We start from the raw sequence: 18,563 nt of genomic DNA on the forward strand, positions 1-18,563 counted from the left end.
CGAGAATATGTAAATGTTCGACAATGTGGAATTTATAATGGTCTAATCTCGTGATTTGTGTTGTAAAAACAAATTCTATGATGCAGTATTTAAAGAATCTGATGGAAAAAGAGAATTCATCAATTCCGAAGCACATTATTACGGGCACGATTGCTTAATTTTTTTCTGTAGAAGATAAAATCGAGATAAGGTCCAAAGGTCCGTGGATTTGTTCAATTGCTATAATTAAATGCAACAATTTGTAATGATATGACAACACTGGTTTCATAGAATCCACTGCATTGTGTTTTCTTGTGAAAGTGGTGAAACAAGTTTTGACTCTAATGTTCTTAAATATCGTTTCTTAAGGTGTCTTAAGATTTCCTAAGATCATAAAATTAAAAATTAAACTCTATATATATTGAAATAAGACAAATATTAACGTCAATGACTTTGATGTAATAAATATTCTTATGTTTTTCTTTTGTAAGGAAAAAATTCATCCAATATGCCTCTCACTGCACACTGTCAACGTACACAGACAGACAGGCTTAAGATGTTACGCAGAAGCAGGATTCCTTATCATTGCTGATCTCTTAAGGAAAAAGAAATCTACATGATTCTGCAAAACGTGGTCTTTATCTGGGATCCTCAGAATGTTGTTTAGAATATTCGGTATGTTGAAATAGTTGGACGAACTTGTGTCCTGCACAATTCCTTGATATTAGCACAAGAAAGATAAGATATCGCTATCTTTTGTGAAATCAAGATCAAGATCAAAATAAAAAAATTGCGATCACTTTTAAATAATGCACAAAATAGATTTTTAGATGGAGAAAACGTGAAACTAGAGTGAAAAGAAAAAGAGTCCCTTTTTCTATTAGTGATGTATCTTAGAAAAAAAATTATTGATTAAATAAATGCTGCTTTATCATTATTTAATATATTGATGAAATTTGTGTTTCATTTTCTGTTTCAATCCACGAGAAACTAATTTAACAACTGATCTGTCCTTTAAATCCATAGTAATAGTGTAATAAAAAGTATTGATAATACACTCCAGAAACAAATTTTTAAGAATAGTATAATTTACTATTATTTGTGTTTGATATGATTGAAATTATGATTATCCTCTTTTGTTTACTGTTTCATGATATAGTATTGATGCAGTGCATCTTGGAAGTATGTTTATTATATTAATTAATTAATATAATTAAATATTTAAATATCTAAATATTTAAATAGTGTGTAGTAATAGCAGTTTGCAACATGATTTATTATTCATTTTTCTTTTAACATTTCCTGTTTAAACCTTATAGTGGAATTAAACACTATCTTTTTAAGTAATGAGAAAAATTGTGGTAGAGTGAACTTTGACATGATTTATAGATATTTTTTTATAGATTTTATTTATAGCATTGTTTATCGTCATTTGTTTTGTTTGGTATAATTATATGATTAAAATTCGATTATTTTAAATTTCAATTTTGCAGAATTAGACATCATTTCTTAAGATATATTATATTTTAAAGTAAATACTAAGAATATAATAACAGCGAGGTATCATTAGTCTATTGGTTTTAATTTTTAACATTATTAGTAAATATTGGAATTGAAAATAAATATTGTAACATATCAAACGTTGAGCGTGATCGTAAAATAATAGCTACCGTTCTATGAGTCCTTTTTATGTTTGTTCTTTTTATGCTTTCATCTGATATGTACGAAATAATTTAATTTATCCTTGTCATCAAACGAAATTGAATTATTGTCTGCATAGTTATAAAAATTCTCTAATGTAACATTATTATATTAAGATTGATAAGATAATATAAAATAATAAGTTTAGATTTTTAAAAATAAAAATAAATTAATGATTACCCCGATATGTGAGATATAGATCATGGTATTAATGAGATCGAAATTGTCGTCACGATCGTGGATATCTTTTCAGTAATTTTAAATAAACTAATGGACCCTATGCTTATGCTCAATCACGATTCTCAAGGTATTCAATTGAGATTACTGCTTGATTAGTTGTGCGGTGACGTTTCGCATTACAAAAACATTATGTAACACAATGTAGAGCTGACATTAAATATTTTAATATTACGATATGAAATACGAATATTACGAATGTCTAAAATTGCTTGAATTTTTTTTTCTCTTTTTCAAATATTAGAATCGTAACATTATTTTAAATTATGCAAATTTGTTGAAAATTATTTGACTTTCATGTAAAAATCTAGATTCTGTTTTTTAGAATCATTTCTTAACGCTCCCTAGTATATATTTTGTCGAAAATTTTTAAATTTAATTTCCATTTCTAAACGATAAAATTGAAATAATAATAATTGATGAAAAAATTTTTTCGTGATTCAAATCTGATTTATATTTTTAATTGAAATTATTTTTAAGAGAAATTTTATTTATAATTATTTATAAAAATTTTATATATTTAGAAAATAATACTTGTTTATTTTAAACTGGAATACTTTATTATAATATTAACATAATTATATCGCAATATAAACGTATTGAAAAATTTATTGGCTATTGTACTATTATAGATTTCTTTAGAATCATTTCTTAGTATCAGTTCTCAATAACACTTTTATTCCGCCAAACTAAACATTTAAAAAAAATTATATTTACAAAGTCTTATTAACATTTCTGCATTTTAAATTAGAACATTCCACAATCACAATTATATATATTCCACAAATTTGTTAAAAAATTTTTAAGCCATTGAAAATTATATACACAATATTCCTTCACCTAGAATTATCCTTTAGTGCTCTCTAGAATTCTTCACATAGAAATAACTTAATTAATCCTTTTTCTCTCTCTCTCTTTCGTAACCAATAAGTCTCGTTTAGAATACGTATCCAAGACAGAAAGGTGTAGTCATCTACGTATTCGATGCAGCCTCGAAAGCCATCCTCCTACCGCATGACTTCCGGTTAGTGTGTCGTTCTTTCGTTCTGTGTGAATTATATCGAGAGAAACGTCCTTGATCTTCTCGAACATTCAAATGGCAGTATTTGTCTAATTTTCACTTATTTAAGCAGCAGCTTAAGATTATACGTTCTCGATAAGAACCTTGAAATGAATTCACAAGAAAGAAGATTCATGATTTCGGCATGAAACCGAAGAAAATGGTTATCTTGGCCATGGACAACGGAAGTGTCCTCTTCTTCCAATATGAGGATGGGGCGAGGAGGATATTTAGATGGAACGCGATCAATCCTTTCGGTCCAATGTGTTTCAAGGAGATGTTCATAAGCTCGGAATAGAACATCATCACTTACGTTGCCAATTACGTGCGAGAGAAAGCACAAAAATCGAATTTCCCGGATTATACACGGAGGGTACAGTCGAATGCGCTGCCACTCAAATTTTGAACATTGTATACGTGATGTTAGGAATGTAGTGTTTTGGAATTGAATAAATTAATTAACGTGAAATAGTTTCTTTTTCTCAAAACTAAAACTCTCGAAAGTTAACATAATTTAACAATAAATATTGTTGAAAAATTGACTATTTTAAATATTTAGAATACACGTTAATTTTATCGATAATTACTCTTATAGTAAAGTATTTCTATCTTTATAATTTTAATTGCAAAAGTATAAAGTATAAACGGCTATTTTCACATTACTGCTCTAAGGCTATAATGCAGGAGCATAAATGATTTCACGAGGTTGACCATGTGTATTCTATATCTCGAATATAATTTGGCAAAAACCTTTTTGTCTTACAATTTCTCGTTCGTTACTTCGATTTATCGATAACAAATTGATAAATCGAACAGATCATACAGACTGAACGAGGTAAGTAAGGTAGGATTTATTTTATATCGAGAAGGTTGCAAATGGAATTACCCGAGTTGGAATTTTAAATGACGCGATTAAAATTCGTAAAGAAAGTAACAATTTATAACATAACATGGAATGCAATGAGATATTTCAAGTTTTTATTTTGTTATTGTTTATCTTTTTTTATTTCTTTTCCTTCTTGAAATTCTTGGACAATAATACTAAATTAGGAATACTTATTAGTGAAAACCATTATATACTCAATGATAATAAAATGAAATGATAATTTGTACTGAAGTATAAAATATATAGAATTGTATAAAATATTTATCATTATATATCATGTAAAGATAGAAAAAATTTTTATTTCGTATAACTGATTAGTGCAGATTAAAATTTGTATTAATAATTTTATGTGTGTGTGTGTGTGTGTGTGTGTGTGTGTGTGTGTGAGTATTAATTACAATTTAGATAACGAAAGAAAAATGAAAGAAATATAATTATAATATTGTATTAGTGTAATTAATAAAAATAATGAAAATATTTATTAAAATATTAGTGATAGAAAATAGGAGGAGAATAGAGTAGGAAAGGAGAAAAAGGTAGGTTATCTAAATATTTATGGATATTCATAATAGATATAAAATATAAAACAAATTAATGTAAACATATGAAATAACTGTATTAATAAAAATATTACACGCGAGTACACGTTTCTATTTAAAAAAAGGAAAAAAAAGAAGAAAGGAAGGGTAAGAAAGGAAGAAAGAAAAAAAAAGAAGGAGAAAAAAGTGGTGATGACGATGATGACGATAATAATATAACCAACGACAATAATAATAAGAACAATAATAGTAGTAGTAGTAGTAGTAGTAGCAGCAGTAATAATAACAATAACAATAACAAAAATAATAGTAGTAATAATAATAATAATAATATCAATAATAATAGCAATAAAGGATTTTTCAGGACCAAAACATAGAATGTAAGCGAACAGTGATAATAACAGGCAAATACGAGCTTCTTGGAGGTAAAATTAGAGAGTGGAAGAATTATCACTCGAAACGTTAAATTTATATTGCGGAAAAGATATTTAATCATGGATGTTGGGGAATACGTATAGAACGAGCGAACAGATCTAACCGAATAAGTCCGAGCGATTCGCCTAGGACGGGCGAACCGACTTGACCGAGGGACTGAGCGATACGCGTATACGAATGTTTGAGGAAGTATGAGTAAGAAGACTACAATTGGAGAGGATTTGACTGAAGTAGAAAAGAAAAAAGAATAAGATTTTCAACAAAAAATGTTACAATACATTGATTCTGTTGTATCTATGGGTTTATTACATAACAATTTACAAAAATTAAAATTTATATTTATACATGTAAAGTGGTTCTACAAGGGAAATAGAAATTAATAAATGTGAGTTTTGTCCAGCAGAATTTGCAGTTGCTCAATTTAGCCTTGAAAATAATGTTGAGAATATATATCATGAAGTTGTAGATGAAAATACCATTAGGATGGAAAAGAGATGCAATTGAAACTAATCAACAAATGCACCAAATCCCCATAGAATTAGAAGATGGACAAAGTGACTTTTCATATATGTTTAATGAGTTTTAACCAAATTTTTAGAATCAAACAAGACTGGAAATAAATTTCCTCATTATTCACTGCAAAAGATTTGACTCCTGTTGTGGAATCGCTGCTAATAAAAATGATTGATGCCAGCAATGGATCGATTGATGATTTTATAATTTATTCGATAAAAGCTCTATTTGGAGCATTGCGAAATGCTGCTGTGCAAAAGGTAAATGATCGTAGTATTACTCTTATTGTTGCAGAAAATGAATTTTCGAAAGACTTTTTATGCAATACACATGGTTTCGAGTGTGATTTTCATAAAATTATAAATATGTCTCAATACTGTAGCAAATCTATAGTAAAAAGATGGTGTTTCACAATATGTGACTATTGTTGCGAATATTTAAATATAAAATTGATTGAAGGTGTGCATCGTCCAAAGGAATCCCCATTTCTACAATCTAGTGATCAAGAAAGAAAAAGTGGAAAAGAAGCTAGTGGTACTGATAAACGTACCGAGCATATGAGTATTAGTGACAGGCTGAAAGATTTTGAAACGAATGGAGTATCTGGTGATCACAGGAGTATTGTATCTGAACGAAGTTACGATATTGAACAACGACGACATAATGAGTGTAAACCATTGTACATAATTAATTATGGTAAAGCCAGTACATCTGTTTTGATAATTCAGCACTATATTCTAACACGTACACCAAGAATGATGTTTCAAGCTCTTCTTGGATCACAAGAAAGTTCTACAAGCGATGCATTAAATCTTAATGATTTCCCGCCAATTAGAGGAAGAGGCATAAACTATAAAAGAAAAACTACAGATATTTAATCACCTTTGGGAAAAGAACATGGAAAATGACGAACATTGACGAATTTTGATAAACTTGGATTTTTTTAATAAAACGGACTTTTATCCAGACTTTAGGATGTTCTTATGGATAAGACTTACATAATTTATGTTTAAAAATTTTAATAAGAAACTACAATATTTTTTTACTAGACTGGCAAAAAGAAAAGTATAACAGAATAAAAAGTACATTATATGTATGTATAAATAAAATAAGGCATTTGACTATTATGATGCGCCTACGATCAGAAGGCACTTCCCAGGATAGCTCCTCGAGGAGTTCATCATTTGCTGCCTTTCTTGGATGTGGTAGCTGTTTCTCAGGCTCTCTCTCCGGAATCGAACCCTGATTCCCTGTTACAACTATAGTAGGCGCAGAACCTACCGACGACAGTTGATAAAGCAGACATTTGAAAGATGCGTCGCCGGCGTTAAATGACCATGCGATCAGCACAAAGTTATTCAGAGTTATCAAAACAAACGATCGACGAGCGGACGAGCCGTCCGCCACCGATTGGTTTTGATCTAATAAAAGTATTCCTCCCATCTCTGAGAGGAATTCTGTTTGCATGTATTAGCTCTAGAATTATCACAGTTATCCAAGTAAATGTGTCCACGATCTGATGAATCATAACTGATTTAATGAGCCATTCGCGGTTTCACTTTAATTCGGCATGTACTGAGACATGCATGACTTAATCTTTGAGACAAGCATACGACTACTGGCAGAATCAACTAGGGATCTTAGTTTATATATATATATATATATATATATATATATATATATATATATATATTATTAATATAATTTGCCAATTTTGACATATATATATATTTTTCGTCGTCGGTGTCCCCGATCGACTACAATAGGTCTTTATAAATATTCGAGCACGTATCAAGCATGCTAAACATTTGGTAACCTTTTGAAAAAAATATAATTTAATTTTATAAAGCGCGTAATATAAATTCACGCTGAGGTATATCCCAATGTAACCAGCACTTCCTCAATATACCCCCATCATATCATTCATTCATATTTTTAAGAATCATGCTTCACAATATCATATACATAAAATGTAATATAATATTGTGTTTTATTTAACAACGTGTTATAATAACATCGCACGTCGTTTCTTTTCTCTCTTTCACTTTTACAAACTCAAAGCTCATCATACGAAACGTGTCGTAAGCCACCAAATACTATTCGACACGCCCGTACGCCCTAGGAATTTATATATCCTTAAGTGTTAGAAAGGCCCGATCGCTCGAGGCTAAAAGTTGATGCTCAGTCGTACAAGTACACATGGCAAAAGCCATGCATACAGGCATTTAGCGTATAAGTCGCTTTGCTGCACATTCGGTCATAGACACCGACTCGCGGCTATGCAGTGTGGAGAAAGATCGGTAAGAACCGGATAGAAACAGTCGAGAAAGTATTTCCCGAGGAGCGGTACCGTGTCTCGACCAAGATCGTAGAACGGACACGCGCCCGACGCTGCTCCGCGCGGCCGAACCGGACCGTTGCTTCTCTTACAGTAACCGGCCGGCCACCATGTCGGCGCCGACCGGGCTAATGCACGGCCGCTTATGGTGCAAAACCGCTATAGCGACAGACCGAGCGGAAGGTACTTTGGAACTTAGATTTCGATCGATAATCATTGTCATTATACAAATTGGTAAAAAAATTATATTATAATTATAAATATTATAGTAGTAATAGTAGTAGCAGCAGTAATAATAACAATAACAATAACAAAAATAATAGTAGTAATAATAATAATAATAATATCAATAATAATAGCAATAAAGGATTTTTCAGACCAAAACATAGAATGTAAGCGAACAGTGATAATAACAGGCAAATACGAGCTTCTGGAGGTAAATTAGAGAGGAAGAATTATCACTGAAACGTTAAATTTATATTGCGGAAAAGATATTTAATCATGGATGTTGGGGAATACGTATAGAACGAGCGAACAGATCTAACCGAATAAGTCCGAGCGATTCGCCTAGGACGGGCGAACCGACTTGACCGTGGGACTGAGCGATACGCGTAGGACTGGTGAACCGACATAACTGGGGGACTTTGCGCGTACAGTCGGACTATCAAACCGACATGACTCGGGTATTATTTTTTTAATTTCTCAAAGAATAACTTCATAAATTGTATATTTTTTTTCATTAATCAATTTTTATTTATCCTTCATTATTTCTTATATTTATCCTTCCTTTTTTATATTGCTAATTTTTTCTTTTCTTTCATCAAAAATTGATTTTTCGTAACTTTTCTTATCGAAAAAAAAAATTTAATTTTTTTGTAAAAATCTATTATTGATCTTTCATTTATACCGTCCTGTTAACATATTTATAATTTTTTTTACCAATTTGTATAATGACAATGATTATCGATCGAAATCTAAGTTCCAAAGTACCTTCCGCTCGGTCTGTCGCTATAGCGGTTTTGCACCATAAGCGGCCGTGCATTAGCCCGGTCGGCGCCGACATGGTGGCCGGCCGGTTACTGTAAGAGAAGCAACGGTCCGGTTCGGCCGCGCGGAGCAGCGTCGGGCGCGTGTCCGTTCTACGATCTCGGTCGAGATACGGTACCGCTCCTCGGGAAATACTTTCTCGACTGTTTCTATCCGGTTCTTACCGATCTTTCTCCACACTGCATAGCCGCGAGTCGGTGTCTATGACCGAATGTGCAGCAAAGCGACTTATACGCTAAATGCCTGTATGCATGGCTTTTGCCATGTGTACTTGTACGACTGAGCATCAACTTTTAGCCTCGAGCGATCGGGCCTTTCTAACACCTAAGGATATATAAATTCCTAGGGCGTACGGGCGTGTCGAATAGTATTTGGTGGCTTACGACACGTTTCGTATGATGAGCTTTGAGTTTGTAAAAGTGAAAGAGAGAAAAGAAACGACGTGCGATGTTATTATAACACGTTGTTAAATAAAACACAATATTATATTACATTTTATGTATATGATATTGTGAAGCATGATTCTTAAAAATATGAATGAATGATATGATGGGGGTATATTGAGGAAGTGCTGGTTACATTGGGATATACCTCAGCGTGAATTTATATTACGCGCTTTATAAAATTAAATTATATTTTTTTCAAAAGGTTACCAAATGTTTAGCATGCTTGATACGTGCTCGAATATTTATAAAGACCTATTGTAGTCGATCGGGGACACCGACGACGAAAATATATATATATGTCAAAATTGGCAAATTATATTAATAATATATATATATATATATATATATAAACTAAGATCCCTAGTTGATTCTGCCAGTAGTCGTATGCTTGTCTCAAAGATTAAGTCATGCATGTCTCAGTACATGCCGAATTAAAGTGAAACCGCGAATGGCTCATTAAATCAGTTATGATTCATCAGATCGTGGACACATTTACTTGGATAACTGTGATAATTCTAGAGCTAATACATGCAAACAGAATTCCTCTCAGAGATGGGAGGAATACTTTTATTAGATCAAAACCAATCGGTGGCGGACGGCTCGTCCGCTCGTCGATCGTTTGTTTTGATAACTCTGAATAACTTTGTGCTGATCGCATGGTCATTTAACGCCGGCGACGCATCTTTCAAATGTCTGCTTTATCAACTGTCGTCGGTAGGTTCTGCGCCTACTATAGTTGTAACAGGGAATCAGGGTTCGATTCCGGAGAGAGAGCCTGAGAAACAGCTACCACATCCAAGAAAGGCAGCAAATGATGAACTCCTCGAGGAGCTATCCTGGGAAGTGCCTTCTGATCGTAGGCGCATCATAATAGTCAAATGCCTTATTTTATTTATACATACATATAATGTACTTTTTTATTCTGTTATACTTTTCTTTTTGCCAGTCTAGTAAAAAAAAATATTGTAGTTTCTTATTAAAATTTTTAAACATAAATTATGTAAGTCTTATCCATAAGAACATCCTAAAGTCTGGATAAAAGTCCGTTTTATTAAAAAAATCCAAGTTTATCAAAATTCGTCAATGTTCGTCATTTTCCATGTTCTTTTCCCAAAGGTGATTAAATATCTGTAGTTTTTCTTTTATAGTTTATGCCTCTTCCTCTAATTGGCGGGAAATCATTAAGATTTAATGCATCGCTTGTAGAACTTTCTTGTGATCCAAGAAGAGCTTGAAACATCATTCTTGGTGTACGTGTTAGAATATAGTGCTGAATTATCAAAACAGATGTACTGGCTTTACCATAATTAATTATGTACAATGGTTTACACTCATTATGTCGTCGTTGTTCAATATCGTAACTTCGTTCAGATACAATACTCCTGTGATCACCAGATACTCCATTCGTTTCAAAATCTTTCAGCCTGTCACTAATACTCATATGCTCGGTACGTTTATCAGTACCACTAGCTTCTTTTCCACTTTTTCTTTCTTGATCACTAGATTGTAGAAATGGGGATTCCTTTGGACGATGCACACCTTCAATCAATTTTATATTTAAATATTCGCAACAATAGTCACATATTGTGAAACACCATCTTTTTACTATAGATTTGCTACAGTATTGAGACATATTTATAATTTTATGAAAATCACACTCGAAACCATGTGTATTGCATAAAAAGTCTTTCGAAAATTCATTTTCTGCAACAATAAGAGTAATACTACGATCATTTACCTTTTGCACAGCAGCATTTCGCAATGCTCCAAATAGAGCTTTTATCGAATAAATTATAAAATCATCAATCGATCCATTGCTGGCATCAATCATTTTTATTAGCAGCGATTCCACAACAGGAGTCAAATCTTTTGCAGTGAATAATGAGGAAATTTATTTCCAGTCTTGTTTGATTCTAAAAATTTGGTTAAAACTCATTAAACATATATGAAAAGTCACTTTGTCCATCTTCTAATTCTATGGGGATTTGGTGCGTTTGTTGATTAGTTTCAATTGCATCTCTTTTCCATCCTAATGGTATTTTCATCTACAACTTCATGATATATATTCTCAACATTATTTTCAAGGCTAAATTGAGCAACTGCAAATTCTGCTGGACAAAACTCACATTTATTAATTTCTATTTCCCTTTTGTAGAACCACTTTACATGTATAAATATAAATTTTAATTTTTGTAAATTGTTATGTAATAAACCCATAGATACAACAGAATCAATGTATTGTAACATTTTTTGTTGAAAATCTTATTCTTTTTTTTCTTTTCTACTTCAGTCAAATCCTCTCCAATTGTAGTCTTCTTACTCATACTTCCTCAAACATTCGTATACGCGTATCGCTCAGTCCCTCGGTCAAGTCGGTTCGCCCGTCCTAGGCGAATCGCTCGGACTTATTCGGTTAGATCTGTTCGCTCGTTCTATACGTATTCCCCAACATCCATGATTAAATATCTTTTCCGCAATATAAATTTAACGTTTCGAGTGATAATTCTTCCACTCTCTAATTTTACCTCCAAGAAGCTCGTATTTGCCTGTTATTATCACTGTTCGCTTACATTCTATGTTTTGGTCCTGAAAAATCCTTTATTGCTATTATTATTGATATTATTATTATTATTATTACTACTATTATTTTTGTTATTGTTATTGTTATTGTTATTATTACTGCTGCTACTACTACTACTACTACTACTATTATTGTTCTTATTATTATTGTCGTTGGTTATATTATTATCGTCATCATCGTCATCACCACTTTTTTCTCCTTCTTTTTTTTTCTTTCTTCCTTTCTTACCCTTCCTTTCTTCTTTTTTTTCCTTTTTTTAAATAGAAACGTGTACTCGCGTGTAATATTTTTATTAATACAGTTATTTCATATGTTTACATTAATTTGTTTTATATTTTATATCTATTATGAATATCCATAAATATTTAGATAACCTACCTTTTTCTCCTTTCCTACTCTATTCTCCTCCTATTTTCTATCACTAATATTTTAATAAATATTTTCATTATTTTTATTAATTACACTAATACAATATTATAATTATATTTCTTTCATTTTTCTTTCGTTATCTAAATTGTAATTAATACTCACACACACACACACACACACACACACATAAAATTATTAATACAAATTTTAATCTGCACTAATCAGTTATACGAAATAAAAATTTTTTCTATCTTTACATGATATATAATGATAAATATTTTATACAATTCTATATATTTTATACTTCAGTACAAATTATCATTTCATTTTATTATCATTGAGTATATAATGGTTTTCACTAATAAGTATTCCTAATTTAGTATTATTGTCCAAGAATTTCAAGAAGGAAAAGAAATAAAAAAAGATAAACAATAACAAAATAAAAACTTGAAATATCTCATTGCATTCCATGTTATGTTATAAATTGTTACTTTCTTTACGAATTTTAATCGCGTCATTTAAAATTCCAACTCGGGTAATTCCATTTGCAACCTTCTCGATATAAAATAAATCCTACCTTACTTACCTCGTTCAGTCTGTATGATCTGTTCGATTTATCAATTTGTTATCGATAAATCGAAGTAACGAACGAGAAATTGTAAGACAAAAAGGTTTTTGCCAAATTATATTCGAGATATAGAATACACATGGTCAACCTCGTGAAATCATTTATGCTCCTGCATTATAGCCTTAGAGCAGTAATGTGAAAATAGCCGTTTATACTTTATACTTTTGCAATTAAAATTATAAAGATAGAAATACTTTACTATAAGAGTAATTATCGATAAAATTAACGTGTATTCTAAATATTTAAAATAGTCAATTTTTCAACAATATTTATTGTTAAATTATGTTAACTTTCGAGAGTTTTAGTTTTGAGAAAAAGAAACTATTTCACGTTAATTAATTTATTCAATTCCAAAACACTACATTCCTAACATCACGTATACAATGTTCAAAATTTGAGTGGCAGCGCATTCGACTGTACCCTCCGTGTATAATCCGGGAAATTCGATTTTTGTGCTTTCTCTCGCACGTAATTGGCAACGTAAGTGATGATGTTCTATTCCGAGCTTATGAACATCTCCTTGAAACACATTGGACCGAAAGGATTGATCGCGTTCCATCTAAATATCCTCCTCGCCCCATCCTCATATTGGAAGAAGAGGACACTTCCGTTGTCCATGGCCAAGATAACCATTTTCTTCGGTTTCATGCCGAAATCATGAATCTTCTTTCTTGTGAATTCATTTCAAGGTTCTTATCGAGAACGTATAATCTTAAGCTGCTGCTTAAATAAGTGAAAATTAGACAAATACTGCCATTTGAATGTTCGAGAAGATCAAGGACGTTTCTCTCGATATAATTCACACAGAACGAAAGAACGACACACTAACCGGAAGTCATGCGGTAGGAGGATGGCTTTCGAGGCTGCATCGAATACGTAGATGACTACACCTTTCTGTCTTGGATACGTATTCTAAACGAGACTTATTGGTTACGAAAGAGAGAGAGAGAAAAAGGATTAATTAAGTTATTTCTATGTGAAGAATTCTAGAGAGCACTAAAGGATAATTCTAGGTGAAGGAATATTGTGTATATAATTTTCAATGGCTTAAAAATTTTTTAACAAATTTGTGGAATATATATAATTGTGATTGTGGAATGTTCTAATTTAAAATGCAGAAATGTTAATAAGACTTTGTAAATATAATTTTTTTTAAATGTTTAGTTTGGCGGAATAAAAGTGTTATTGAGAACTGATACTAAGAAATGATTCTAAAGAAATCTATAATAGTACAATAGCCAATAAATTTTTCAATACGTTTATATTGCGATATAATTATGTTAATATTATAATAAAGTATTCCAGTTTAAAATAAACAAGTATTATTTTCTAAATATATAAAATTTTTATAAATAATTATAAATAAAATTTCTCTTAAAAATAATTTCAATTAAAAATATAAATCAGATTTGAATCACGAAAATTTTTTTCATCAATTATTATTATTTCAATTTTATCGTTTAGAAATGGAAATTAAATTTAAAAATTTTCGACAAAATATATACTAGGGAGCGTTAAGAAATGATTCTAAAAAACAGAATCTAGATTTTTACATGAAAGTCAAATAATTTTCAACAAATTTGCATAATTTAAAATAATGTTACGATTCTAATATTTGAAAAAGAGAAAAAAAAATTCAAGCAATTTTAGACATTCGTAATATTCGTATTTCATATCGTAATATTAAAATATTTAATGTCAGCTCTACATTGTGTTACATAATGTTTTTGTAATGCGAAACGTCACCGCACAACTAATCAAGCAGTAATCTCAATTGAATACCTTGAGAATCGTGATTGAGCATAAGCATAGGGTCCATTAGTTTATTTAAAATTACTGAAAAGATATCCACGATCGTGACGACAATTTCGATCTCATTAATACCATGATCTATATCTCACATATCGGGGTAATCATTAATTTATTTTTATTTTTAAAAATCTAAACTTATTATTTTATATTATCTTATCAATCTTAATATAATAATGTTACATTAGAGAATTTTTATAACTATGCAGACAATAATTCAATTTCGTTTGATGACAAGGATAAATTAAATTATTTCGTACATATCAGATGAAAGCATAAAAAGAACAAACATAAAAAGGACTCATAGAACGGTAGCTATTATTTTACGATCACGCTCAACGTTTGATATGTTACAATATTTATTTTCAATTCCAATATTTACTAATAATGTTAAAAATTAAAACCAATAGACTAATGATACCTCGCTGTTATTATATTCTTAGTATTTACTTTAAAATATAATATATCTTAAGAAATGATGTCTAATTCTGCAAAATTGAAATTTAAAATAATCGAATTTTAATCATATAATTATACCAAACAAAACAAATGACGATAAACAATGCTATAAATAAAATCTATAAAAAAATATCTATAAATCATGTCAAAGTTCACTCTACCACAATTTTTCTCATTACTTAAAAAGATAGTGTTTAATTCCACTATAAGGTTTAAACAGGAAATGTTAAAAGAAAAATGAATAATAAATCATGTTGCAAACTGCTATTACTACACACTATTTAAATATTTAGATATTTAAATATTTAATTATATTAATTAATTAATATAATAAACATACTTCCAAGATGCACTGCATCAATACTATATCATGAAACAGTAAACAAAAGAGGATAATCATAATTTCAATCATATCAAACACAAATAATAGTAAATTATACTATTCTTAAAAATTTGTTTCTGGAGTGTATTATCAATACTTTTTATTACACTATTACTATGGATTTAAAGGACAGATCAGTTGTTAAATTAGTTTCTCGTGGATTGAAACAGAAAATGAAACACAAATTTCATCAATATATTAAATAATGATAAAGCAGCATTTATTTAATCAATAATTTTTTTTCTAAGATACATCACTAATAGAAAAAGGGACTCTTTTTCTTTTCACTCTAGTTTCACGTTTTCTCCATCTAAAAATCTATTTTGTGCATTATTTAAAAGTGATCGCAATTTTTTTATTTTGATCTTGATCTTGATTTCACAAAAGATAGCGATATCTTATCTTTCTTGTGCTAATATCAAGGAATTGTGCAGGACACAAGTTCGTCCAACTATTTCAACATACCGAATATTCTAAACAACATTCTGAGGATCCCAGATAAAGACCACGTTTTGCAGAATCATGTAGATTTCTTTTTCCTTAAGAGATCAGCAATGATAAGGAATCCTGCTTCTGCGTAACATCTTAAGCCTGTCTGTCTGTGTACGTTGACAGTGTGCAGTGAGAGGCATATTGGATGAATTTTTTCCTTACAAAAGAAAAACATAAGAATATTTATTACATCAAAGTCATTGACGTTAATATTTGTCTTATTTCAATATATATAGAGTTTAATTTTTAATTTTATGATCTTAGGAAATCTTAAGACACCTTAAGAAACGATATTTAAGAACATTAGAGTCAAAACTTGTTTCACCACTTTCACAAGAAAACACAATGCAGTGGATTCTATGAAACCAGTGTTGTCATATCATTACAAATTGTTGCATTTAATTATAGCAATTGAACAAATCCACGGACCTTTGGACCTTATCTCGATTTTATCTTCTACAGAAAAAAATTAAGCAATCGTGCCCGTAATAATGTGCTTCGGAATTGATGAATTCTCTTTTTCCATCAGATTCTTTAAATACTGCATCATAGAATTTGTTTTTACAACACAAATCACGAGATTAGACCATTATAAATTCCACATTGTCGAACATTTACATATTCTCGATTTCCACGTAATATAGTTAAATAATATTATTCTTAATTAGTAACATAGACAATTAAATCTTGCTGTGGAAAAAAATTTTAAATGAATTATTATTATTATTACGAATGTTTATCAATATATTTAAACACAAAAATTATTATGAATTTAAATATTTCTGCATTATTATAATTCTTCTAATTATATCGTATAATTTTAAAAAGTATAATCTTCAAAATAACGAAACTATGAATATTAAGATTGGAGAAAAACTATATGTGAGATTTATATTTACTTTTGTTCTAAAATTCTATTATATAAACGATTGTTAATTTTATAATTGATAAAAGTATTCCACAAAAAAACAGTTAAATTATTTACACTTTCAAATAAAGAAAACTAAAGAAAACTAAAACATTTATTCAACTTAAAGCATTCATTAAAATATTTATTATTTCAAACCATTCATTTTCTTTTCTTATTTCTTTTTACTGTCAAATTTTCAACTTTCGTATAGGTTATAATCATTACGGTTACGTGTTATTTCGCATTATTCGTCGCAATCTTTTAAAATTATGCATTAAATTTGTTTATATATTTATAATTTATATTTTATATCGTATTTTTAAATATATTATTAATATATGTGTGTATATTCATATATTCATATATATGATTTACAAAATATAAATTCACGGAATATCTATTACGAAACAATCAAACATGACGGCAAAAAACGACATTTAGAATAAATAACGTAAACGTATATAAGCTCTTCTACAATAGCATTCGAATTAAGGTATTATATATATATTTAAAACACATCTATCATATTGTTATAAATTAATAATGTACCATACTTGTTAACAATATTATTTTAACATAATTTTGATATATATTTAATTTTAATTAATTAATTAATTATCAAATATATGGTATCATGAATTTATTTATTAACAAATAATACTAATATTACCAGACTATATATATGACTGTTTTTCATGAAAATATAAATTATTTATAATATCAAAAATCTTTATTTTTCTTTAATTTTCATCTTTGTAAAATGATACTATATATATATATGAACAAAAAAATGAAATCAGTCTTAATTTTTTTAGATTAATTTAGATAACATGTCAGAACGAAATACTTTTATTAATTTAAATATAATTCACTTCGTGTAAAATTTATTTTCCTTTTTCATTATTAACTTGTTAATAAGAAAAATTATATATATAGTTAGTTAGTTAGCAAAAGTTTTCGTATATTTTACACAAATTCAATTGTATTTGTGTTATCGAAATCGAATAATCAATAATAATTTTTTATATGAAATATTGCGAGTATAATAATATGAAATCATTTTTTTTCTTATTATGGGACATCATTTTAAAGCAATGAAATCAATTTTTCAAGTTTCAATATTATTTTTCTTTCTTTACATACTTTCAATTCGTAATGATTTGAGATAAAACAAAATTTTAAATTATAAAATATTGAATTCTAACTCTATCATCGGAGATAGAATAAAATACATTTCTAGAAGAAATGCAAAACATGGAAAAATGAGAGTTAATTTCACATACTCAAAGAAATTTTTTGTCTAAAAATAAATTATTCTATATATAATATTTTAATATATTGCTAGATATAAGTTTTCATTGAAATCAAATCTTTCATAATAATTCAATTTCTTTGTTAAGATAGTATAAAAAAAGTTTGCGACTATAGATTAAGTTATAAGTAAAACCTCGATTAATCAAAATAATAGTAGTAATATCAATAGTTTAAGTGTGTAATATAATTTATTAGATAATCCAATAATTTATATTATTGTGTTTCATGTGAAATATGACAATTTTGTGTATATTACCCGTTTATACATATATATGTATATATATGTTGTTTCAATCAGTTTTTTTAGTTTTTTGATCTCTTTTCTTTCTTATCTGTCAAATTATTTTTCAAATTGCTACTACGATATTGCATTTCCTTCTTTTTTTTCAATGCTTCTAAATGCGTAGAAATACGCATGTTAACGAAAATATCATTAAA

At 29.2% G+C, this 18,563-nt stretch overlaps 2 pseudogenes; one reads left to right on the forward strand and one right to left on the reverse strand.

Moving 5' to 3' along the window:
• The first annotated feature begins 3,211 nt into the window (after positions 1–3,211).
• On the forward strand, positions 3,212–6,258 carry LOC133667708 (protein maelstrom homolog; annotated as a pseudogene).
• A 4,013-nt stretch (positions 6,259–10,271) lies between these two features.
• LOC133667709 (protein maelstrom homolog) lies at positions 10,272–13,318 on the reverse strand (annotated as a pseudogene).
• Positions 13,319–18,563: the final 5,245 nt, after the last annotated feature.

This window comes from Apis cerana, unplaced genomic scaffold (assembly GCF_029169275.1).
Source record: "Apis cerana isolate GH-2021 unplaced genomic scaffold, AcerK_1.0 scaffold2_AcerK, whole genome shotgun sequence".
In the NCBI taxonomy this organism is placed as follows: domain Eukaryota; kingdom Metazoa; phylum Arthropoda; class Insecta; order Hymenoptera; family Apidae; genus Apis; species Apis cerana.